At 41.9% G+C, this 26,014-nt stretch overlaps 1 long non-coding RNA gene across 2 annotated transcripts; it reads left to right on the forward strand.

Annotated features, from left to right (window-relative positions):
• The first annotated feature begins 197 nt into the window (after positions 1-197).
• LOC135321650 (uncharacterized) lies at positions 198-25,998 on the forward strand. Of its 2 annotated transcripts, XR_010381559.1 has the most exons (7): positions 198-522; positions 18,074-18,163; positions 19,172-19,385; positions 19,576-21,262; positions 23,790-23,990; positions 24,191-24,404; positions 24,595-25,998. It is a non-coding gene; the product is annotated as an uncharacterized LOC135321650 (long non-coding RNA). The 2 variants fall into 2 exon arrangements; XR_010381558.1 differs by having other exon boundaries at positions 23,790-24,404.
• The last annotated feature ends 16 nt before the right edge of the window (positions 25,999-26,014 follow it).

A 26,014-nucleotide genomic window follows, 5' to 3' on the forward strand; every position in this document is an offset into this window, starting at 1 on the left:
CCTGAGAGATACAGAATAAAATTGGCAACTGAGTCCAGGATGGGCCTGAATGCTGAAGCCAGAAGCAAACCTAGTACAGAGAAAAATGTTTCTTCCTGATTTTAGAGAATTCTGTGTCTATGACTTACCCGCACCCAGAAGGGAAAGGGCCACATAGCAGAGGAGCCTGACGGCCATGGCACAGTCGGGGTGAGAAGGGTGTCTCCCGGCTCTGGGGAAGTGGGACGGGCTCTTAATGAAGTCGCTCAGACTGCGATGACGTAGTCCTTCTGGGCCCCGCAGCTGTCCTGTTGATACCGTAGTGTCGTCTAGACGCTTTTACCCATCAGAGCACTGATATTTTTGTCCACGTCTCTCATCCAAAGAAGGCTAGATGTTTTGCTGGTCTTAACTCAGGTCTCTGTTTTGACAAAATTGCACCTGTATTACAAGCAACGAAGATGAGAACGGTAACGCTTCAAAAGCTCGTAATAGGAGGACTTGACCTGATCAGGGAGGTCGGCAGAGGCAGTGATGCTCGAGGTGAGTTCTGGGGAACGGGCTGGAATGAAGTCTGCAGAGCTGGGAGAGAAGAACGTTTGGTGAGCAGCGCGGCTCAGTCAGACGGGGTGCAGGGACCATCTGGCGAGGATTAAGTGGGGCAACCCCTTAGGTAACACGCGTGAAGGGCTGAAAACAGTAACTGGCATTCACCGGGTTCTCAGAAAATGTAGTATTATTGCGTGATAATCACACAACTTTCCCCGTCTCGCTTCTCACTTTTCGGTGTTCAGATTTCACTCACTTCATCAACTTAGGCTCCATGGTACAAGGTTCATTTTTCTTTAACTGCACTACCAATCGTGCCAGCATGGAAAATTCAGATCTGCAGCTATTTTCCAGTACATACTTGGGTAACATTGGCTAAACATATTTGGATGCTGCTGCTATGAACAGAATCCAAAACAACCACTCTTCTCTCTCCTTTCTCTTTCCTCGTGTCATCTTGAGAAAAGTTTTTAGCTGTGACTTTGAGTCACGAAGATGAATCCCAGGTTTCCTTCCCCCTTTGTCTGCTGCCTCTGCCCCAGTTCACTAGGATACACACCCAATAAAACTCCTGCTTGCAGGCTGCTGACCTGGGCTTTTGGATGTTGGCTATTACAGCTCCACTGTTTAAGGATCACCTCTTCAGTTTTCTTGGATGTATTAACACCGGTAGGTCCCTGCTCACTCTTGCTCTCGCCTGTGTCCTGAACGAATATAACGCTTCTGACTTACAGACCCTGAAATACTCTTATTAGGGGCTCTCTTAAGATAAAGGTAATCATTAAAATCATTGGTGACATTTGGTCTTTGCTTTTACTATGAAAGCTGGTCTTCCATTAATAGGAAGTGGCCAGGAAGAGAAAAATCAATGAAGCTTTACTGCCCCCTGCTGGAAAAAAAAGTGGAATGGGTGATTAGAGAGAGATCTGGAGAGATTCTTTCTGATGAATTTTAAAGAAACAGGAAGGAGAGAGACTTCCAGTTGATCTAAGTGTGAGGAGATGTTAGGATTGAGTGATGAGTCGATAAAAGTTCTCAGCAGGGCCTGGGTGTAAAATCTTTATCTCGCGGTAGAGATGGCTAAAGAAAGAAGGAAGATAGAGAGGGGTAGATCTTGGGTTGGGAGTAGATATGAGAGAGGCTCAGGTCCTGCTCAGAGGAAGGGATGCTTGAAGGCAGGGATAAACCACGTGCCCCTTGTTGCCTGAGCCGGAATGACTCATGCGTGCCCACCTTTCTGGTCCAGCGAGGGAAGTCTCTGGAGCAGCTGACGAGAATTTTTAAATGTCAACAATTAGGGATACAGGAATCATCAGAGATAATTGTTACATACATCTGTATGCATTTTTGGTCCAGTAAAAACACCCTGTCTCATTTTCTAGTCTTCTTTGTCTTCTTATATAATTATGCTTAAAGGACTTGCAGGTCGGGGGTGTGTGGAGGACTCAAACACCCACCAGAGCTCAGAAAACATGTTATTTGGAAGAAAATCCTGAACTACTTGAGACGTGTTTGAGTCTATTTCCCTCTCCTGTCCTCTGTCCCATCCTTCTACTTTTTCTTCACTAAATCAAACAATGTTCTCAGTTCTAAGGCTGTCAAACTGGAGGGACATCACTCTCAAACTAAAGAACACAGTCTCAGGAAGGGTGAGAATAAAGTGATTTATGAAGGACTACACCAACTGTGGTAGTTTTAGAATGGATAGGAGCTGAGTCTTCCCTGTCTGTAGGAGTCAGAAAAGCCTTTATGGAGAAGCTAATCTCACAGCTAAGAATGAAAGGACATGCAAGAGTGAGCCAGGCGGTCAAGCAGCAGTGACCCACTTCAGACACAGGAGAAGCCTTTGCAAAGGTGAGGCCCTGTGATTCAGCTTGTCCCCTTCAGTGAAATACGAAACAGTCAGTAGAGCTGGACTCTCAAGTTCTGCAGTGAATTTGGAAGACTTGGTCATACTTTTAGACAGAGACCTCTTCATGAAGGGCTTTGTGGAGAACGTTGGACTCAATCAGGCTGGTGGGATTGTCCAAGACAGAGGAGAGCCGATGCAGTAAGAGGCTGGCGGACCAGTGAGAAGAACACTGCATCTTTTCTAAGTGACAGGTGATGAGGGCCTGCAGTAAAGTAGAAGCAACGAAGACGGACAGGATCAGCTGAATCAGATAAGCGTGCGTGTCGGAAACCGTGATGAGTCTCCGGGCTGTCCCTTTAGGCATGAAGGCCATCTCCCCCGCCGCCTAGGCGTGCTGCTGGCTGGCGGCCCTCCTTGTGAGTTGTCTTGGCTAAAGGGACCCCTCTTCCCCCGAGGGCAGCCCCCTTCTCAGGGCCATCGTGTCCAATGTGGCTGCACTGAATGTGGGCATGAGACCCGGCCTCCTCACCTCCCCTTCGGGTAATTCTAGGGGCCACCTCCGCCTCCCAGCTCCCTGTGGACTCAGCTTAGGCCTTTGTGGAGGCTGCAGGACTGCCCAGCTTCTCCTCTGCCCCATGCAACTTCCTTCTTTTCCCTTCTACCCATGTTGATCATAAGGGCACTTTCTAATAATCTTCCTGAACACTAATGTCCCTTGCAAAGTCCATTTTCCAGGAAATCTGAATCGATGACAATGTGTAATACAGAAGTAATAGATTTATCAATGGATGTAATGCGAGGACTAATGGAAAAGAGGAACTTAGAACCATCATTCCACTCACTGAGACAGAAGTACAGTATATGGGCCAGAGTGGATGCATGTAGGGGCGGGGAGCCAATAAATTCAGGAATAAATTACTTGAGTTTGAATTGTAGGACATCCAGCTGGAAATGTTGAGGAGAAGAATGAATTTATCATTTAGGAACTCATGTAAGAAATTGTCACGACCATGGATGGGAAGGTTAAGGGAAAATATTTATACTGAGGGGGAAAAAAGGCAGAAGAAAAGTCCAGGGAAATCTACTAAAAATGTCCAGTAGACTGTAAAATGGAACAGTTACAGCTCATGAGAGAAGAATTGTATTACAGGTGAGATGGCTTGTGAAGTGTGTATAGAATGCTGGGAACAAAACTCCATAGAAAACTGATTTTTTTTTCCCAAGGGAATACATGAAACAGAACTCATGAAGGGCACTGGAAAACAAAAAAGAGGTATGACTCCCCCCTCGCCCACATTAGAAGCGGTAGGAAACAAAAGCAATTTGATTCTTTGTGCCTGAACATCACCAGATCCTGTGGATTCTTCTGTTGAAATAACTGAGGCTTCCACGGTAAGAAGAGAAAGCACATTAGGAAGGCTTTATCCTGGTCCGCAGGCAGACTCTTACATCATGCTTGGCAGTCCTTGATTGAGTATCTTTGTGCCTACAGTTCACTGGCTCCTAAGAGGGTTCGCCCTGCAGGGCAGTCGGGGTCTTTTTTTCCAATGCCTTGAGAGAAAGAGGAATCTCCAAGCTCCTAGCTTTGCCTCCATGTTGGACAGTAGGCGTATTTTTTTGAATTCAGTAGTACATCCAGGAAATGAAACAAGTCTTTCTGCTCCTGCAGGTTAAGATTAATCTCAGGACAGATTCAAGTATGGAGCAGTAGATGAAAGATCATTTTTATAGATCACTATCTCTGGTAGTTGAACTCCACCTTCTGAGTCAAATTGAACGGTAATTAAATTTACTTAGAACGAAGTTTTAGAAAACAAGCTAGTCTGTCTGTTCTCGGTATCAAGGCAACCACGTATAGAGCTAAACAGCAGGATCTGGAGGGCCCAGGAGTGAGAAAGGCTGGCAGGGTAGAGGAGCCACCAGCAGGGACAGAATGGGTGGGGATGCTGCAGAGTGGGTAGAGGGAGACAGGTGCCACAGGACCACTGAAAACCACACTGTAGAAGAGCCAACAAGAGATGCTTTTATTGAAAGTCATCATGGTGTTCCCGAATGCTCAGGTTCATTCTCCTAGGAGGACACTACTGGGCTAGCCCCACCAGAACAGGTAACGTGGGTCAGAGGATAGCTCTAGTCTAGTCTGTGCTTTTGGGGTCATCCCATGGCCTGGGAACCCTAACCCAAGGTGGCCCTGAGTTCAGATGGAGGCTCACCCAGGCACAGAATGACCTTGAAGGGTCCTACATCTCGCATCCAGGAAGACTTCTGAGCCCTCCTGAGCAAATGTGCTGGTCTTTCTGTGCAGAGCACAGGTGGGCAGGAAGCACTGTGCAAATAACTGCTGGCACAGAAGTAAAGGGCTGTCTGGTTGGGGACGGGAGTCTCCAGGAACAGGAAGAATTTCTCCTTCTCCATACGAGAGACCCTGTAGCCATTGGAGAGCTCTCCTTTGTTGGTATCATTGACATTGTAGGAGGAGTAGATCAGCCGGAGCCCTAGTCCTGGGTCTTGTCGATACCAGTACATATAATCGTGACCCTTAGTCTGAGAACATTCCAGTAAAACACTGTTTCCTGTGTTTGTGATCCTATTCCGTGGGGTCTGAGTAACACCAGTATCCATGGAGCCTGTGAGGCAACAAGACAGAAACTAGAGAAAGTCTGCGTAGGGTCCTCTTGCCACAGTCTTGAGGGAGAAGGTTCAGCCATGACCGGAAAAATTTAAGTCAGGGATTCCCTATGTTTCCCTAACTCACCTGTTCCCAGGAGACAAAAGGCCACACAGCAGAGAAGCATGGAGCCCATGGTGGGGAGAGGCAGGATGCAGGTGTTTCCACCTCCGAGGGCTAGGGGAACAGGACATGGAAATAGGAAACTGCAAGGATTCAGTAGGTGATGTCATTGTCCCTCCCAACTGAGTGGGTCTCAGAGAAAGATGCAACCACACCCCTTCCCACCACACCCCGCAAGGATCTAACCTTCAGTGCCGCACTTGTCTGGCGGGTGGTGCTTTGGCTTACTTAGTGTGTGTCCTATCAGCGGATGCGGAAACTCCTGCTCCTTCTGCTTCCTGGTTCTTCACTGCCAACTGTCGGAAATCAATCTCTCTCCCTCTTCTCAGAACCTGTCTGTTTCAGTTGTTCAAGGAAGCATCACTGTCCCAACTGAATAGGGCACAGAGAAAGGTCAGAATCCTCTCAAATAAAAGGAGTCTAGTCTCACTGGAAGGCTGTGACCCTGTAATATTTCTCTTTTTTTTTTTCCTGCATTTACTTTTTCTAACTCAGGTCTAGGTAAGCTATGTGATTTGAATATATTCACCATAAATGTTGAGATTTTTTTTTAAAGAGAAGGGAACCTTTGTTCCAAGTTGCCACTGCTCTTTAGGGGCTGCTGCTGTTTTGGTCAATATTTTCTAGAAGCAGATCTTCACTAAAAGTATTAGCTCATTGCAGGAAGGCACTCACTCAATGTGGCTAGGGTTTGGGATTTCAAAGCAATACTTAACATCTTCACTCATATTTTGAATGAACTGTAAATGGTTCCTTAAAGAAATATTTTTGGCATAACATAAATTGTTCCTGATTTTAGGAGGAAAGTGTTCAGTATTTCAGTGCAACAAATTACAAATATGGCACAGTAAGACAACAATGGTGTGAAATCCTGTGTGATGGACGTAATAGGCAAAGTTGGTGGCCTGGTCTTGTCCTGGCTCCCCCTGGTCCGTGGATATATCATGGCATCTCACACCAGTCAATCCTGCTGCATATAACATTGGAAAAATCTCCTTCTTAATCTTTTTTCTTTTGATTATGAAACGTTCTAACACATACAGAGTACATACAATAGTATAATGAGCTTCCATGTCCCCACATTACCCGGCTTCAGTAATCATCAACGCATGGCCTGTCTTGTATATTCCCTGTCTGCTTCTCTCTCTCCTGTGTTATTTTGCACAGTTCCTGATTTATTTGGAGCACCCAAGCACATTGTACAGCCAGTGCATCATTCCATATGACACATTCCACTATTCTCTCCCTTGTCTCTCTTTCTGAGTGGAGTTTTCCATTAATAATACCAATAGAAATGTGGATTTGTTCCAATAAATTGCATATCCTTGGGTTCAATGAACACAAACAAGGTCATTATAATAAAAAATCATCATTTTGGTCTTGTCCTTAATGGGAAAAATGTAATTGCCCTAATTTGCAGTTCTTAAGCATGCTTTTTTGCTGCCCCCTGCTGAAGGCAATGATTTGAGTGGAAGAGAGATTTGGGAGCTGAATATAACCTGTTATTGGGGGCGGGGTCCCATCAGTTGAGAGAACAGAGAAGTCAGGTCCGGTGGAGTCCTACAGGAGGAGTCTGTAGACACATGGCAAGGAGAGGAGACACAGAAATCATTCTGGGAGCAGAATCTATGCCTGAGGAGGAGTGAGAGACTATTATCAGAGGAATGAATGGGAGAGATACATAACGGATGTGAAGGGAATTGAAAAAGACATTCTAATTTCTGGGCAACCAAGAAGGTCCTTGTTGGCATGGACCAATATTCCCTCTACTCTGGGCGGCTCATATGGCTCTCAAACCTTATCTATAATCCACTTTTCCTCTGACTTACCTTCCACCACAGGCAGAGCACAGACCTCTCAGTCTTACCCACATACCATGCTCCTTGCCACATATGTGCTGTGTGTTCATAGGTGATCTTAGGGACGCTGAGAACACTCTTCTCATTTGTGAATCGTTAATCTGTATAACAAATGTCCTCCTGTACAAAGGATGCCAAAGGAGAAATGATGTTTTATCACTAGTTAGTCAAAAGAAAATTTTGTCTACCTTCAACTCACAAGGGTGTTTTCTTCTAGAAGATTTGCAGTTTTAGCTTTGACACTTAGTCCTATGACCCATCTCAAATTGATTTTAGTTCATGGGATGAGGTATCAGAAAAGTCCATTCCTTCCCATGTAATCATCCATTTGTTTCAATATTATTTGTTGAGAAAGTTGCTATTACAATGCATTAAAATTTTCAATCCATAAACAGGATATATGTTTTCAGTTTTAATATTTTCTTTAGTTTACATTTGTGATGTTTTGTAGTTTTTCATTGACCATCGTTTGCTAAATTTACTGATCCTACTATATATGGAATTGTTTCCTAAAGATTATTTTTCAGTTGTTTGCAACAAGTCTAGAAACATCTGATTTTTAATTTTGATGTGGTACCTTGTGATCTTTCTAAAGTCACTAATTGTTTCTAGTTCTGAATCACTGATTTCTATATAAATAATCTATTTTTATAAAAACTATATAAATATTTCCATATAAATAAATATAAATTTATTTATAATTTATAAATACATAAAATTTATAAATATATATTATATAATATAATGAATATTATATAATAAATACAATCTGAAAATAGTGATAATTTCACCTCTCCTTTTAAAGTATTTAGGATTTTTATTTCATTTTTGGTTGGCCTATGACATGGTTTACGTCTTCCAATATAATGTTGAAGAAAACTAATGAGAGAAAACGTCATGCCTTGTTCCTGATTATAGGAAGAATGTGTCCAATATTCACCATTACATTGGGTGGTAGCTGTAAATTTTTCACTGATAGCCTCTATCAGATTGAGAAAGCTCTCTTCTATTACCAGGGCTGAGAGTGTTCATTTTGAAAGAGTACTGGATTTTTCAACTGTTTTCTCAGTACCTATTGAGATGGTGAAATGGTTATTCTTCATTATTTTGCTAGCATGATGACACCCATTCATTTCTGAGTGCTAACTCATTGTGCCTCTTGCAGTAAACTCACTGGGTCCTGATGCATTATCACATGCACAGATACATACGCATACACACATGTATACGTTACACAAAAGCATTTGGGCTGGATTTGTTAACGTGTTGGGAAAAATCTTTTCACCTATGGTCATATAGGATAGCGTTCTGTAATATCTTAGATTTGGGCATTAGGGTTTTGCTAGTTTTATATAATGAGTTATGAATTGTTTCTACTTCTTGTTTTCTAAAAAGAAAAAACGTTAGGTAAAGCTGGCATTTTTTCCCCTGAAATGTTTGAAAAAATTCACCAGGAAAGGAATTCAGGTTTGTAGTTTTCTTTGAAAGAATGTTTTTGATGAAGAATTAAATTTCCTTCATATAAGGTTTTTCACATTCCTAATTTCATCTCTAGTCAGTTTGATAAGTTGCGTTTTTCAAATAATTTCACTTCACCTAGTTGTAGAATTGATTGGCATATACTTAAGATATTCTACCATTTTAATGTCTCCTGGATCTATGGAGATGATCTCCTTTGCATCATTGATATGGTAACTTGTGTTTTTTCCTTTTATGTCTTGACTGTTCCAGGTTTATCACTTTTATCGATTAATCAAATTATGATCATATTTTCTTCTAAATCCTTGAACATTTTTCTAACAGCTCCTTGAAAATCCTTGTCTGAAGTTCCCAGCATCTGTGTTATTTATGGTTGGTTTCTGCTGCCATTTTTTCCTACGTTGGGTCATATTTTCCCATTTATTCCCAAGTCTAACACTTTGTTGTTGCATGATTCAAATTGTGGATACTACCTTGTTAAGAGTCTAGATTTTTTTTTGGCTTTATTTAATGAGTGCTGATGTATTTTTCTCTAAAAGGCAGTGAATTTATTGGCAAATCAGCTGGATCCCTTTGAGGCTTGCTGAGCATCGTTAGGGCAGTTCTGGCATGGCTGTCACTCTAGGACCTGAGTAGCCCATCTCCCGATGTGTGACTGCTTCCCCCTGGCGGTGCCAAGTGTATTCTCAGGGTGTCAGCAAAGTCTGTCCACTCTGGCTGCTCAGGAGTTCCATCTGCCTGGATTGTATGACCCCCAGAACCTCCATTCCTCTCACAGCTCCCCAGCAAGTGCTCTCTGCCAGGCCTTGGGGGGGCTCTGTCTGGTAGACGTCTACTGTTACCATTTGCCCAAAGACTACAGAGGACTCCATGAAAAATAAATAAATAATAAAGAGGACCCCATGCAATACTGGGAGCTCTGTTTGTGCACAGCTCCCTTCTCCATAGCAGCTTCCCCTCCCCTACAAAGTCAGCCACCTCCACAGCCCTGAACTCGGGTCTCAGCGAGGCCCCTGTGCTCGGCTTGGTCTCCACGCCCTTGCGCTGCGGTCCAGGAACTGTACCAAGGCAGGGACTTGTATGTCTCCGCTTCTCAGTGCTGACAGCCCTCCCCTGCCTGCTGTCCAATATCTGGACACTGCTGCCTTAAGACTGTTGTCAGGTTTCATAGTGGCTTCTGTGTGTAGGGCAAGTAAGTAACAACTGTCCATTTTGACCTGAAGCCAACTTTCCAAGTTTTTCTTAGTATAACGATAGAATTAGTATAATGCTTTTGCATTTTTAAGGTTCTTGATTCCTATTGTCAAACTGACACCATTGTAAGTAGTTTATAAAAGGAACCCTCCGACTGGGCTCTTTATCAAACTGGACACTTGAATCATTTTTAAAGTGTTCTTAAACACTTTCTCACAAATATTATTCCTTTCCAAATTTACATGAAAAAAATTTTTTCCATTCACATTGTCTCATTTCCTACAAAGTTGTTGGTTTTGTTCTTTTCTAAAATCATTATTTTCAACTTTATGGTAAATGCTTAAAATTTGTTTCCCTAAAGTTATTTCTCAGGAATTTGTTTTAATTTATCCAATGAATAATTGCTCCCCACGGAGCATATAAAATTCTCACAATTTTTCATTTAAAAAAATCTATAACTTACCGTAACTACACACATTCTTTGAAATACATTTTTCATGGCTCGTTTACTCTTCCTTCCCTCTGTTCCCAGAGACTGAAATTCCGTGTTGCGCCCCCAAAAGTTTCTCAGCCGTTTTAAGCCTCAGTGAATGGGAGTTGTTCTGCCACACTGGTGAAATTTAAAAGAATTAGCTGTCATATCAAGAGCGCAATAGAATCGATGATTGTACTGGATGGAATTTGGTTCTAAGAGTAGATAACGTGGATAAATATAAAGTCTTTAAGAAAAATTTGTGAATTTTTGCTGCCCTGTGCAGCAGAATCCACTTAGAAAAAAGAGAGAGAAAGAAATTTGTTTGAATCAAGTTGACTCCAGGGAGCAAACAGCACAGCTGAGTGGATGAAGCACTTTCTCAGCATTTTCAGATGAAAGGGGGCTGTTGAGGCGTGATGAGTAGCCTTGGGGCCAGCAATGATAGAAAAGCTTTTCTATTCTTCACAAAGACATGAGTGATAATAGGGGAGGCCACAGTCTGGTTGCCCAGGGGACTGGGAAAGGGAGAAAACAAGGTGAGATTCATGTAACAGAGATAATAACATGCGCCTGCTCGAGAAGAGAGACCCCCGGTTCCCCCACGCCCAGTGGTTCTTTGGAGTCTGGGATGCAGATGACGTCATATAGGAAGGTGGTATTTGAATGCTCAAAATAAAAAAGCGGGCTAATACCTAGTATATCTCATCATTGTCTGTCCATCACTCCTTGGCTCCCGCTAAGCACCCTTTAGCCTTGTATTAGATTGCACTGTGGCTTAAGCTAGCTCCAGGGAACTCCTGTTACGTCCTTCCAACCTAATAGATCACCTGCTTCCTGAGTTGGGTCTTGATAAGTTTGTGCACTAGGAGGAACTAACATTTTGGCGCTGTGGGTTGGCTCCTGGCACAGAAATACAGTGCTGAGTCTCCTGGTTCAGAGGACTGGATTTCCAGGCTGCAGGGTGAGTTTCGGGGGCATTCTGCTGAGACTCGCTTCTTGACTAACTCGATTTGATCAAGAACTCGTTCGTTCTGAAAGGAAATTAGAAACTTCAACTCTTTTTTCTGGATCTGTTGATACCAATTAAAAAAAGTATGTCCTTTTGGGGGAACACAATCCATGTTTGCTGTCTGTCCTTTGCCCCAAGTGTCCTGGAGTCTGGGGGACACTGGCATCTACAGAGCCTGTAAGAGAAGGAAGCAGAAGCTATAGACAGAAAGGGAACCTGAGAAGACTTGGGTCTGGGTCTTAGCAAACCCAGGACAAGATTTTTCTTTTGTGCTTAGGACTCACCTGCTCCCAGAAGACAAAGGGCTACAGAGCAGAGGAACCAGGTGCCCATGGTGGAAACAATATAGCAAAAGGATGAGGTTTTGTAATCCCCATCAACAACCTTCTTGTGATGTCATCACTTTGCAGACTCAGTCATAATGAAATTTACCAATGTTTACATGTTTAATGGCTAAATAAATTTCTTCTTTTGTGAGGTGCTTGTTTGTGTTTTTTATACATTTTTCTATTATTGTTTTTCTCACTAATATATAGAAAAAATTATAGTAATTTGTAGGTGTCCTTTATAAATTCTATACACCGGCCTTTCTTGGACATATAAATGTAATATACATCTTGGACATATAAGTGTGGCTATGGATAGAAAACTAGTAATATCATCATATCTCACTATGGAGCTATTTGTTCACTCTTGCATAGTTCAGTTTGATGGATTAAATATCTTAAATTTGATAGAGTCATTTCAGTCAATTTGTTCATTAGTTTCACGATTTTACTACGTTTATGCTTTGAACACAGCTGGAATTGATTTTGGCTGTTGTGAGGTAAGTGGCCAGTTTCATCTTTCTTCATACATACAGAACCAATAGTCCCACCCCCATTTGTTGAAAATCTATTCTGTGTCTTCTGTGGTACTATCTCTGTGTGTATGTGTACCTATATAAACAAATCCATGAGAAAACCCCACAGTTCCCATGCCACACTGTACCTTTATTTGTGTGGTTTTACAATAACTCTCAACACTTGTTACAGTCCTCCCTCTTGTATCTTCTACTGTAAGAGTGTCCTGGCTACTCACTGCCCCTTGCAGCATCATATAAAGTTAGATTTAGCCTATCAAGTTCTATCGAAAACATATTGGGAGTTTGATTGAATTCTGTTAAGTATACAAATCAATTTGGAAAAATGGACATTTTAAACTTGTCAAATCTATCCAACCTGTAAATATAGGATCTCTTCACTTATTTAAGCCTTCTCTAATGGTGTTAATAAGGCCATATATATATTCTTCTTTTCGTGGAGGACTTTCACTACTTTTGCTCAATTTATTCCCAAGTATGTATATTTGATATCTTTGTTTGATTTAATTTCCTAAATCTGTTTCTGATATACAGGTGTTTATGTTTAGAATATCATTCACATCTGTATATACATGTGAATAATATATATAGCTTTATATATGTATATATATATTTATATATCTATATCCCATGAAATATACCTGGTTGGGAACAGTATTTGTGTGTCTCATCACTCTCCTCTTTCCAACACCTTTTATTTCTTCCACATCCTCAGAGTCTCCTCTGGCATCAGCCATTGGTAGACAGATCCACACTCCTTTTACAGAGGCTTCCCGCTGCCTGCTTTGGTGGTTCATCAGAAGCTCAACTCTGCCTCATGTCTTTCTAAAGATGTCCTGAAGAAACTACAGTGTAAAATCTCTTACTGTCCAGAATAAGCTAATATATGACCGTTCCCTTATTCCTACAAGTTACCCAAGAAGTGTTTGTGGCTTTTTCTGCTTTGATCACCTTTACTTTTTTCATTTTCTTATGAATATCAACGTTAGACAACCCAAAGCTCATACTTTCTCTTAATTTCCTTTTTTTTGTTTTAAGATTTTATACCTTGATCAATCCCTACATAGTCCATTTCTGCCTTCTTTTATCTCCTTAAAGAACCGCAATACCATAATCTATGTTTCCAAGTATTTTATCTCAACCGAAATCTGTATTTTGGGTGGACTTTTCTGGCCCCAAAGTTTAATTCTTGATGTGCTGAGTTCTACAGAACCTGTACCTCTAGCCAGGCTCTATTCACATCTGTATGTACAACTGCCTACTTCCAATTTTTATCTTATTATCCAATAAATAATTCAAACTCTACTATCCAGATGGGAAATGCTACTGATAACATGGTCCCATTTATTGAACTCGTGCCTTTATAAGGAACCAAAGTCTTCTAGAGACCATTGAAAAATTGTGTTGATCGCCTGTCTGCTGATGACAACTGAGTATTTCTCTCACCTTTCAGTTCCATCTTTTGAGCATTAGCCCACAAGAGATTTCTATACTCACATCCATGAAACCAGAAAGTCACCTTGTTCCGAAACTCCATTCCATCAACTCTCTCAAATTTGTTCAGCTGGATAAAATTCACATCAGTTGATCATGTACTTTCTCATCTTTCAATTCTGCCAAGTGTGACTCTCTTTAATAGGAATGTTCTACACGCAATGACATCCATCTGGTGAAGCTCACATTCTCTTAGCTTCATCTGATCCACCACCAGGCAGAACTGTCATATCTTCCCATTAGCAACCAAAAAGCTTCTGATTGCAGTGTTATATTGTATCATGTTGCGATATATGAAATTACAATGTATTAAATTATATTCAAATTGATAATTACTTTCTTACTAGACTAGTAGCTCCTTGGAGAACGAATCTGTTTTCTATTTAATTTTTTATCCTTTATATCTGGAAAACTGGCGGGACACAGGAAAATGTCAAGGGAAAATATAAGTGAATGTATAAGGAGCGATTAAAAGACCAGAGGCCCCAAAGTGCTGAAATGTATCCTCTGGGTCTATTCTCACGAGCTTGTTTTTTTTAATTTTTTTTGGAGTGTGGTTCATTTAATGTTATTTTTGTTGAATATATTTAATGTTGAAACTAATGTTGTTCATTAGTTGAACTAATGTTCAACTAATGTTGAAACTAATTCAATGTTAGTTTCAGGTGTACAGCAAAGTGATTCAGTTATACATATACATACATATGTGTATGTATAAATATAAATATGTATATTTTCTTTTCAGATTCTTTTTCCACTATAGCTTATTACAAGAAATTGAATGTAGTTCCCTGTGCTATACAGTAGGTTCTTGTTTATTTTATATATAATAATGTGGTGTCTGTTAACCCTCAACCCCTAATTCATCCCTCCCCACCCTTTCCCCTTTGATAACCATAGTTTGCTTTCTACGTCTGTGAGTCTGTCTTTGGTTTGTAAATAGAATTTGTATTTTTTTTTAGATTCCACATGTAAGTGATATCATATGATATTTGTCTTTGTCTGACTTACTTCACTCAGTATGATCATCTCTAGGTCCATGAGTCATTGATTCAGAACGCAGAGTGCAGGGAAGGATGCTGAGCAGAGGGACATTTAAAACATTTTAGGTAGAGGCTGTAGTGGGGGCCGCAGGGCTGGAGTGGGTTTGTGCACCGGTGGGCGGTGGCCGTGTTCCACCGTGGTGCGCTGCCAGAACAGACGTACAAGGCTGTTTGGTTGATGTGGGCCAGCTTCACAGTGAGAGGAAACAGTCCTTTCTCCTCTCGAGAGACACTGTAGCCTTCAGATATGTCTCCTCTCTGAACATCCTTTTCAACCGTTGAGTAATAAATCAGCCTCAGACCTAGCTCCGGGTCCTGCGGGTACCAGTACATGGCATTGTATCTCAGACTCTGTTCGCACTCCAGGGTCACATCCCGTCCAGCTCCAGCAAGCAGGAATCTCCTCTGGTAGATTTCAGCATCCGTGGGTCCTGTACGGTAAAGATACAGAGGCTGGGGATAACGCCCAGAGGGGAGCCCGGCAATGTGGTGAGAAGAGAGTGCCGGAGTGAGGGTCTGCACATCCAGGGTAGAATTGTACTGAATGCGTGTTGGGCTCACCTGCTCCCAGGAGACAGAGGGCCAGGTAGCACAGGGCCCAGCTGCACATGACAAGGGCTGGCTCTTTGTGAAGCTCCAGACACAGAGTCTGAGAGAGGCCAAGGGAAGGGGCTGGGATCTCGGGCTCCCCCTGGCTCAAGACGCAGAATTGGTCATTGCTATAAGGTGACTGTCACAGCTGATTTTGCAGATGAAGAAATAAGACTAAGAGAGATCAATACGTTTGTATCGTCTCTTCTGCCTTATGGAGCGCTTTATATCCCTTCTAAATGGACAGGTGCCCACATGGTGAGAAGATTGAATCCCCCACTTCCTGGTCAGAGCCACACTCAGAGGGTCACGTGCCTGTGTACTTGCTGTGATGAAAACTAGGAAATATCTACAATTTTCAGTCTATTGCCTGCCCACTGACTGCTGTTCCCACCAATACTGTTAGTGGGGAAACTCCGAACACAAGAAGAGATTCAGATGTTGTGCTGTAAGATACGGTCAGTGCTCTCCACCCTCTGCATTTATAATAAATAATTGACATAGAAGAGATGGAGTAGAGACGACTGCAGTCAATAGCAAAGATCCCTATACCCACCCTCCCCCAGTGGCGGCGGATTAGAGCGGGGAATTGGGAGGCAACCTGGGCTTGAGTCCTGGCCCTGCCGGTTAGCAGCTGTGTAACCCTGAGCAAGTCCCTTAACCTCCCTTGGATTTGATTTTCTCATCTGTAAAATGGGTAGAATGAGCATCTACTTCGAAACTTGTGAATATCATATAAAGAATTTAGAGGGGTTCTTAACACAGAATAAGCACCGTCTTTGTGTTTGCTATGATTATTTTCTGGAGCTGTTATCTGATCCACATGATTGAGGAAGTTAATACCATGTCAAGGAAATTCAGACATTTATTGACATAGGATTGTGCAAGATAGCAAAAATATTATCCCCAGTGCTGAGCTGAAATGTATACATTCATTGCAGAATATCATTTATTCTCGAGAATCTTAGATAAACAAATATGTGATCATAGATTAATTATTTCTTATCAAATGTTATTTCGGTAGACAAATGTTTGCTTTATTTTTATTTCTGGGGTCATCTGTAAGAAAAGATACTTTAATGATGAAACTTGGTTTGAAACTGGTGACTCACTGTTGCTGCCACCGTCTAGAATAAAGGTGTGTGTGAGCCAGAGAGAGAGACCAGAGAGAAAAGGGGAAAGGAAATGATAGAATGATTTAGAATGGGAAGCATTAGAGAGTGTGGCCACAGGGTAGAACTCTGAGAAACAATGCCAGCTGGCAGCTCTCTTCCAACCAGTTGGCCCAGTCTTGAGGTTCTCAGTCTACAAAGTTGAGGACCTCATTCCTCACACTTGGACTCCTTTGGCATTTTGGTAAATCCTAGAAACCCCTTCACAGGAAAAGTCTTTTAAACTCAAAATAGAACACGTAGTATTACAAAGGAAACCAATTATTTTGAAGTGCAGTTGCCAAGACATTTTAAATAAAATGTATAGTATATTAATACATAAACATCTTTAAAGTTCATTTAATAAAATATATCCCGGTTATTCTGAAAACTGCCATGATTTCCAAGCAGCAAGTGATGAGAGTAATGATATTTACTCTATGTAATGTGATATGAAAATACCTGGGACTTCAATATCAACTGTAATGTGCACCAAATGGAATGATATGCAAATGTATTTATGCAAATATCTGCGATTTCTATTATTGATTTTGTCACAGGTTCTACTAACACTGCTATGGTGTATTCACGACATCTATTATGAACTAAATGCTGTATTTTAGTTAGAGATTAGTGAAAATAAAGACACATCTTTTCCACTCAAATTTATGGATTCCTGAATTCTATTATTGCACCCCTTGGAAGTCCATGGGTCCCAAGTTAAACATTTCTGCTTTAGAACAGAATGTTCTTTGTACTGAAATCCATGAACAGAAAGGATTAGGAAGTTGATGTATCCTCAAATATTTTGCCTCAGATTTGTTAAAGGTGCCCTGATTTAAAAAAAAACTCTTTTTAGACTGATTTACAGACCTAAATTATGACAGTAACAGGACTTACTATGATTGTATTCTAGTCCTGGAAATGTGACTTAATATCTGTATGCATCTTTCTATACACCATGTTTACCATCAGTTACTTTCACCATAATGTTGTCCATATCATCTTCGTTATTAAGATGTATGCGCGACTCTCGAGGGGCACTACTGGAATAGAAAGTGACAGGGACACGACGTGGCAGAGATACACTTGCGTGAAAGAATGAGGCTTGTGCTGAGAAACCCTGTAATCAGAAACAGCATCCCCCAAATGGAACAGTAAGAATATTGACAGAGACTATACATTAAAACCATCCCCTACAACGATGCTATGTGTGCAATTTCTGAGACACTTCAGATCCCAGTGAATACATATATGTGCTATTCTTGTTGACGGAATTTTAGACAATTCTAGTGGATTCAAGATCTTCATTGCATTCATTGTTAAGGAGAGTCATGTTTCAGAGGTAGCTCGAGGAGTAAATAACGAAAAAGGTTATGTTGTTAAGCACTGTTTCCTGTATTGCAAAATATTTCACAGCCTCCACCCTTTCCATGCCTCTAATGCAATAATTTCATATCTGGAATGCTTGTATATTTTCAGAAATAACCCTGAAAGGATAAACCAAAAATCAATAAAAAAAAAAAAAGATTACCCAGAAAGGGAAGGAGGAAACAGGTTAGAAGAAAGAAGTCGAGCAAAGAGCAAGAATGACATTTTCATCCAAATATGTTGCTAACCATATTAAATACAAGCACTCAAAATGACCCAGTCAAAATGAGGAGATTTTCAATCTGGATACTGAAAACTAAGGGACAGCGGATTTATTCGATAGCAGGGTAAGGAGAAAGATGACTGTCTTGTAGGGCTAGAAACCTGATGAAATGGCCCACAAGAGGAACAAGAAGAGAACTCGCAGATTGACCAGCAGCGCTGTGACACTGAAATTCATCTCTGTAAGTCATGTGATTCACTGTCAAATAACCCCCTTCGGTACTCTTAACTCAAAGGTTTACTTTCATAAGGAAACAGTGAGACTTTTTAAGTGCACACTGCCAAAGTTCCATAACTTTTTCAACATGTTTGAATTGTCTATTTTACTTAAACACAGAGCAGTACTAACAGTTGGTCACACAGGTAGTGAGGCTGGTGGTGTGACCCAGGTGTGGTTGCTGGTGAACACTTTTTCTGGAGAAGGTATTTTTCTGTAGATACTGAGGCTCAGCTATCAGCTGAGAAATGCAAAGACTAAAGTGAAGTGGACTAACGTGAATTCTTGGCAGAAAAGACTTTAAATAAATACATTATTTATGAGTATTAAAATAAAATCATAATACATTTCTTAAAATCCAAAAAGTGCAAGACATGTATGATAAAAATACAAAGCAATGTTGAGAGATTTTAAAGACCTTGACAGAGCAGCATGAGGGCACTATTAGGGGAGAGGGAAATGTTCTGGGTCTTGATTGTCATGCTAGTTACATGAGTGTAAAAGTCTGCAAAAAGTATTGAAATATATACTTTAAAAATGGTGCATTTAATTGTGGGTATGTTATGCTTGAAGGTTGCTTGAAACCTCAGACAACCCCAGCGTTTGGGAGGGAGGGGGTTGCAGAGCGCCCTCAGCTGCTCTGGCAGGGACAGCTGTGAGAAGCAGTCATGAACCCAAAGGAGAGTCTGGGTCTGGATCATGAATTGTGCGGGGCCAGGGGATCAGGGTTCCCAGGAAAGAAAGTTCACCTGCCGATCATCGAGCTTCCCGAAGGTACAGCTTTGTGAGGGGAAAACCACACAGTTACATTTCTCAGAGAGATTGTTAGAAACCCATCAGGCTCATACCCTGTGTCTTTCCTCTGCCTGATGCCCCGCACGCTGGGGCATCTGAGCCCCTTTACCGCTTCCTCCCCCTTCCCTGGCTTTCTGTGCCATCAGCTGTTCTAACATCCCTTTCTGCTCACCCACAGTTGCCATGTACCAGCTTCTCCTTCTGGTTAATATCTTTCAAGTTGGGTTTCTGTTACTCCTTTCCCACCTCATACACCACTGATTTCCTGAGCTGGGCCCATGATGAGTTTGTGTGCTAAGAAGAGCCAGCGTTCAGCACCGTGGATTCACTGCTGGCACAGAAGTACCGCGCTGAGTCCCCTGCCTGAGTGGAGTTGATTTCCAGGCTGCAGGGTGAGTTTTTGGGACATTTAGCTGAATATCGCTGTTCAAATCCTGCTATCTTTTCCACAATGTCTTCATTCTGTAAGTAAACCAAAAACTCGAACGCTTCTTCCAGCTTCTTACGATACCAGTAAACATAAGCATGTCCTTCTTTGGGGACACAGTACATCTTTGCTCTCTGTTCCTTTTCTCTGACCAGATGTCCAGGACTCTGGGTGACCCCCGTGTCCATGGAGCCTGCGGGGGAAAGAGACAGAAAGTGGAGACAAAGCCCAGGAGGAGCCTGATTCTGCAGCCACAGGAGAAATTCCTGATCTGGAATCTGACAAGTTCACAGCAGGAACTCACCTGCTCCCCAGAGCAAAAGGGCCACACAGCAGAGGAGACTGAGGCACATGGTTGGCTCAGGGGAAAAGCAGGGCAGGTGGCTGTTTGTCTAAGGCTCCTCATCCCCCATCAGCAACGTCCTTGTGACGTGGTCCTTTCCCATGTCATCACAGTCCCCATGGAGAGGAGACTAAACATTTCATAGGCTGTAGGGCAGGGGAAGCTGGTGACACAGCTAGTGTGGCTTTCAAACTGCTTTTATTGACTTTTTCCTGACTCTGCTTTTTCATTATTAAAATTAAATAAGTAAAACCATTTACATCATTACTTTATTTGCTTTCTTAACTTGTCAATTTCCTTCCTCTCCTCCACTCTTGCTTCTCAGGCAATGAACCATACAGCTTGGTGTATGTCAATCATAACTTCCCCTGCACTTACAACTCAGATAGAAGCTACTTTAAATTTTAAAAACTGCATGTTGATCTATACAAAACAATATGTACGATGAGTATACAGTGCATCTAGGGAAACAACAAAATCAATGCTCTTGCCTGAAACCGTCAATTTAGGAAACAGATGATCACTGAGAAATTTTCAGCCACTGTGTTGTTTTTCTAGATTTCATTGTTCTTTCTCTACCACGTCCAGGTAAGCATGACCCTGAAGTTTATATTTTCATCCCCTTGCTTTTCCTTACAGTTTTTGCACTTATGTAAGAATCTTTTTATACCTATTATTCAATGTTGTTTGTCTTTGAAATGTGTCTAAGGGAGTTCATTTTGCTCATACTGTTTTCTGTCATATTCTTTGTTTTCAACACTATGTCTATGATATTAATTCATGTTGTGGCATATGCTTTCAGAGAATTCATTTTCTAAGTAACATGTAGGCTTCCATTCTATTCGTTTGACAGATTTATTATTCATTCTCCAGTGAATGCACACGAGGATTTTCCCCTAGATTTTGGGGCTACTGCAAACAGGACAATCTTCTTGTACATTCCTTTAGATACCCTGGTGTAATATGTATCTATCCCTGAGATATAAAAATTAAGCCTTAGGGAACTTCCTAACTCAGTTAACTTATTAAATGATGTGATAAGTAATGCAATGCTTCTTTAGATTCCTTTGCGTCTTCTGTATTTGTCACCTATCTATAATCACTGACTTTCCCTTTTCTCATTCTCACACTTTGTCTTGTTTTGTTAGCTGGGATTTCAGCACAATGTTGAACAGAAGTGGTGGTGGCATTCTTCTGCTTATTTATCAATTATGTGCGATAAGGACAACTAGAGGTACAGGATACGTGCTATTTGCAATGGGGGTTAAAAGGATAAGATTAGATCCTGGGTATTTCAAGGAACTATTGGCATCCCAGGATGGTTGCAGATCATTCTCCCAGCTGCTACTGAACCGGGTTCATCTCAGCTGACCCACAGGAAGCCAAAACGCTGAGGTGCTGAGGTGTGCAGCAGAGAGAAGACTTATCTGCAAGGCAGCCAAGCGAGGAGATGGGAGAACAGATCTCAATTCCACCACCCTGAAGGCAAGGGGTGTAGGGTATGTATGTGATAAAGAATAAAGAAGCAGCTCTGCCTTGAGTGTGGGGAGCGTGGAGATCTTGAGGAGAGGTGATTTGAAAAAGATGTGGTAATTCTCATCCTGCGCAGGCATAACTGAGCTAGAAGCCCTGCAGAGTCATAAGGGAAGACTCTGAGCAGGATTCGAGGGTCGAGGTTTGGTCCCCTGATTTTGCACACCCAGGTCGAGGGTCCATGGTTCTAACCAGTCTTAACAATCTGACATCCAACTAGACACAGCTTACTCTGGCTCCTCCCAGCTGGATGTAGCTGACTCCAGGTTCCAGGAAAATACCTCAAACAAACATGTTGTTTAGATTTACTTGAAGCTTGGAGAACACGCAAGTCTTAAAAAGACCTTGATTCGAGAAGGCAAGCGAAATGGATTTGACTAATCGTTACCCAGGGTTCCACAGCCGGGACCTGAAATATGTTACTTGAGTTCCCTGAAGTATCTGAGGACTTCCCACCTTAGGTGAGGGGAGGTCTCTGCTTGCTCTTTAAGCTCCAAAAGTGTTTTTACAGAAAGACCCACATCCCCTCCTAGTGGCCAAAGTTCCAAATGGTCTTTCCCCTTGGTCCTTCTCAGCCATCTGGCTGTGGTAATCCTCTCCATGAGCCTAATGAAGCCCAGCTCATCTTTAGCAGGACGTTGTAAACATGACTTGCTCTAAAGCACTGCTCTGTGATTCTACCAGATCTCCCTGTGTCACAGAGAGTAATAAGTGGGTTCACACGATACCCTGCCCGAGCCCGGCTAACATGGCCAGAGACGCCAGATCCCTTGAAAGAGTTTTCCCATGAGTCTGAAACTGTAACAGAACCATAGAGACAGAAGGTAATGGTTGCTGAGGCTTTTTTTGGCTTTTAGAAAGAAGACTTACGAGCTTCTGCTGCTTAGGAACATAGGAGGAGGGTTTCTGTTCTTGGTATTTTTGATGATACCATCTGACAGGTGTGATATAACATCTCATTGCGGTTTTGATTTGCCCCTGTGATGACAGCAGTGTTGAGCATCCTTCTCTGTGACCCTTGGCCATCTGTATGTCTTCTTTGGAAAAATGTCTATTAGCTCTCTTGCCCATTTTGCAATTGGTATTTTTTGGATATTCAGTAATATTAGCTGCTTATATATTTTGGATATTAACCCCTTATCAGTCATCACTTTGCATACATTTTTCCCGCTGTGTGAGTTGGCTTTTCATTTTGTGTATGGTTTCCTTTGTTATTAAAACCTCTCAAGCTTAACTAAGTCCCATTTGTTTATTTTTGCTTTTGTGTCCTTTGCCTGAGGCGACAGATACAAAAATATTGCTGCAATTTATGCCAAAGGGTACCCTAAGTTTTCCTTTCAGCGTTTTATGATTTTTGGCCTTACATGTAAGTCATTAATCTATTTTGTGTCTATTTTCATATAAGCTGTGAGAAACTGTTCTCACCTCTTTCTTTCACACGTGGCTGGCCAGTTTTCCCAGCACCACTTTTTGAAGAAAGTGTCTTTTGCCAATTTTATGTTCCTGCATATTTTGTCACAGATTAATCAACCATATTTGTGTGGGCTTACTTCTGGCCTCTCTGCTCTGTTCCATCGACCTGTGCCTCGGTTTCTGGGCCAGTACCACGCTATTTTGATGATTATATCTTTGTACAGCGGGCAGAAGTCGGGGAGCGTGGCACCTTCGGCTTTGGGCTTTTTCCTCATGATTGCTGTGGCTCTCCGGGGTCCTCTGTGGTTCCATATACATCTTAGGAGTCTTTGTGCTGGTTTTGTGAAAATGTCATGGGTCTTATGATAGAGGTTGCTTTAAGTCTGTAGATTGCTTTGGATAAAATATACCTTTTAACAATATTACCTCTTGAACTGGCCTACGGGAGGAACAAGAAGTGAATTCACAGACTTGACCGGCACAGCTGGGACACCCGCATTCCTTACTGCAGGCCACGAGCCTCCCTGTAAAACACGCTCCTTACTGTGCTTAATGGACTGGTTTATTTTCGTAAGCAAGGGGCATCTTTTAACTCTATCACTATTGAATTACTAATAGTCTGTATTAAAGAGTGACTAACAGTTGGTCACACAGGTAGTGAGGCTGGTGGTGTGACCCAGGTGTGGTGGCCGGTGACACTCTTTCTGGAGAAGGTATTTTTCTGTAGATACTGAGGCTCAGCTATCAGCTGAGAAATGCAAAGACTAAATTGAAGTGGACTAACGTGAAGTCTTGGCAGAAAAGTCTTTAAATAAATACATTCTTTATGAGCATTAAAATTAAATCATAATACATTTCTTAAAATCCAAAAAGTGCAAGACATGTATGATAAAAACACAAAGCAATGGTGAGAGATGTTAAAGACCTTGACAGAGCAGCATGAGGGCACTATTAGGGGAGAGGGAAATGTTCTGGGTCTTGATTGTCATGCTAGTTACATGAGTGTAAAAGTCTGCAAAAAGTATTGAAATATATACTTTAAAAATGGTGCATTTAATTGTGGGTATGTTATGCTTGAAGGTTGCTTGAAACCTCAGACAACCCCAGCGTTTGGGAGGAAGGGGGTTGCAGAGCGCCCTCAGCTGCTCTGGCAGGGACAGCTGTGAGAAGCAGTCATGAACCCAAAGGAGAGTCTGGGTCTGGATCATGAATTGTGCGGGGCCAGGGGATCAGGGTCCCCAGGAAAGAAAGTTCACCTGCCGATCATCGAGCTTCCCGAAGGTACAGCTTTGTGAGGGGAAAACCACACAGTTACATTTCTCAGAGAGATTGTTAGAAACCCATCAGGCTCATACCCTGTGTCTTTCCTCTGCCTGACGCCCCGCACGCTGGGGCATCTGAGCCCCTTTACCACTTCCCTCCCCCTTCCCTGGCTTTCTGTGCCATCAGCTGTTCTAACATCCCTTTCTGCTCACCCACAGTTGCCATGTACCAGCTTCTCCTTCTGGTTAATATCTTTCAAGTTGGGTTTCTGTTACTCCTTTCCCACCTCATACACCACTGATTTCCTGAGCTGGGCCCATGATGAGTTTGTGTGCTAAGAAGAGCCAGCGTTCAGCACCGTGGATTCACTGCTGGCACAGAAGTACCGCGCTGAGTCCCCTGCCTGAGTGGAGTTTATTTCCAGGCTGCAGGGTGAGTCTTTGGGACATTTAGCTGAATATCGCTGTTCAAATCCTGCTATCTTTTCCACAATGTCTTCATTCCGTAAGTAAACCAAAAACTCGAACGCTTCTTCCAGCTTCTTACGATACCAGAAAACGAAAGTATGTCCTTTTATGGGGACACAGTGCATCTTTGCTCTCTGTTCCTTTTCTCTGACCAGATGTCCAGGACTCTGGGTGACCCCCGTGTCCACGGAGCCTGCGGGGGAAAGAGACAAAGTGGAGACAAAGCCCAGGAGGAGCCTGATTCTGCAGCCACAGGAGAAAATCCTGGATCTGGAATCTGACAAGTTCACAGCAGGAACTCACCTGCTCCCCAGAGCAAAAGGGCCACACAGCAGAGGAGACTGAAGCACATGGTTGGCTCAGGGGAAAAGCAGGGCAGGTGGCTTTTTGTCTAAGGCTCCTCATCCCCCATCAGCAACGTCCTTGTGACGTGGTCCCTTCCCATGTCATCACAGTCCCTGTGGAGAGGAAACTACACATTTTATAGGCTGGAGGGCAGGGAAAGCTGGTGATGCAACTAGTGTGGCTTTCAAACTGCTTTTTATTGCCTTTTTCCTGACTCTGCTTTTTCATTATTAAAAATAAATAAATAAAACCATTTACATCATTAATTTATTTGCTCTTAACTTGTCAATTTCCCTCCTCTCCTCCACTCTTGCTTCTCAGGCAATGAACCATACAGCTTGGTGTATGTCAATCATAACTTCCCCTGCACTTACAACTCAGATAGAATCTACTTTAAATTTTAAAAACTGCATGTTGAACTATACAAAACAATATGTACAATGAGTATACAGTGCATCTAGGGAAACAACAAAATCAATGCTCTTGCCTGAAACCGTCAATTTAGGAAACAGATGATCACTGAGAAATTTTCAGCCCCTGTGTTATTTTTCTAGATTTCATTGTTCTTTCTCTACCACGTCCAGGTAAGCATGACCCTGAAGTTTATATTTTCATTCCCTTGCTTTTCCTTACAGTTCTTGCACTTATGTAAGAATCTTTTTATACCTATTATTCAATGTTGTTTGTCTTTGAAATGTGTCTAAGGGAGTTCATTTTGCTCATACTGTTTTCTGTCATATTCTTTGTTTTCAACACTATGTCTATGATATTAATTCATGTTGTGGCATATGCTTTTAGAGAATTCATTTTCACTAACATGTAGGCTTCCATTCTATTCGTTTGACAGATTTATTATTCATTCTCCAGTGAATGCACCCGAGGATTTTCCCCTAGATTTTGGGGCTACTGCAAACAGGACAATCTTCTTGTACATTCCTTTAGATACCCTGGTGTAATATGTATCTATCCCTGAGATATAAAAATTGATCCTTAGGGTCCCCACGTCAGCTTTACATAATTAGACAAAATGCTTTCTAAATTAAGACAAGTACATAGTTCCATCAACAGGGCATGCGTGTTTTCTTGTGTTCCACCTCTGAGTCATTCACACTTAATATTCTTTTATTTGCCCATCTTCTAGGTTAAAATAGTACCTCACTATAGTTGTAGTTTGCATTTTTATGATTGCTAAGGTGGTCCAACTTTGTTTTTTATATTTATAGGCTACTA

The sequence above is a fragment of the Camelus dromedarius genome, chromosome 7 (genome assembly GCF_036321535.1).
Source record: "Camelus dromedarius isolate mCamDro1 chromosome 7, mCamDro1.pat, whole genome shotgun sequence".
NCBI lineage: Eukaryota > Metazoa > Chordata > Mammalia > Artiodactyla > Camelidae > Camelus > Camelus dromedarius.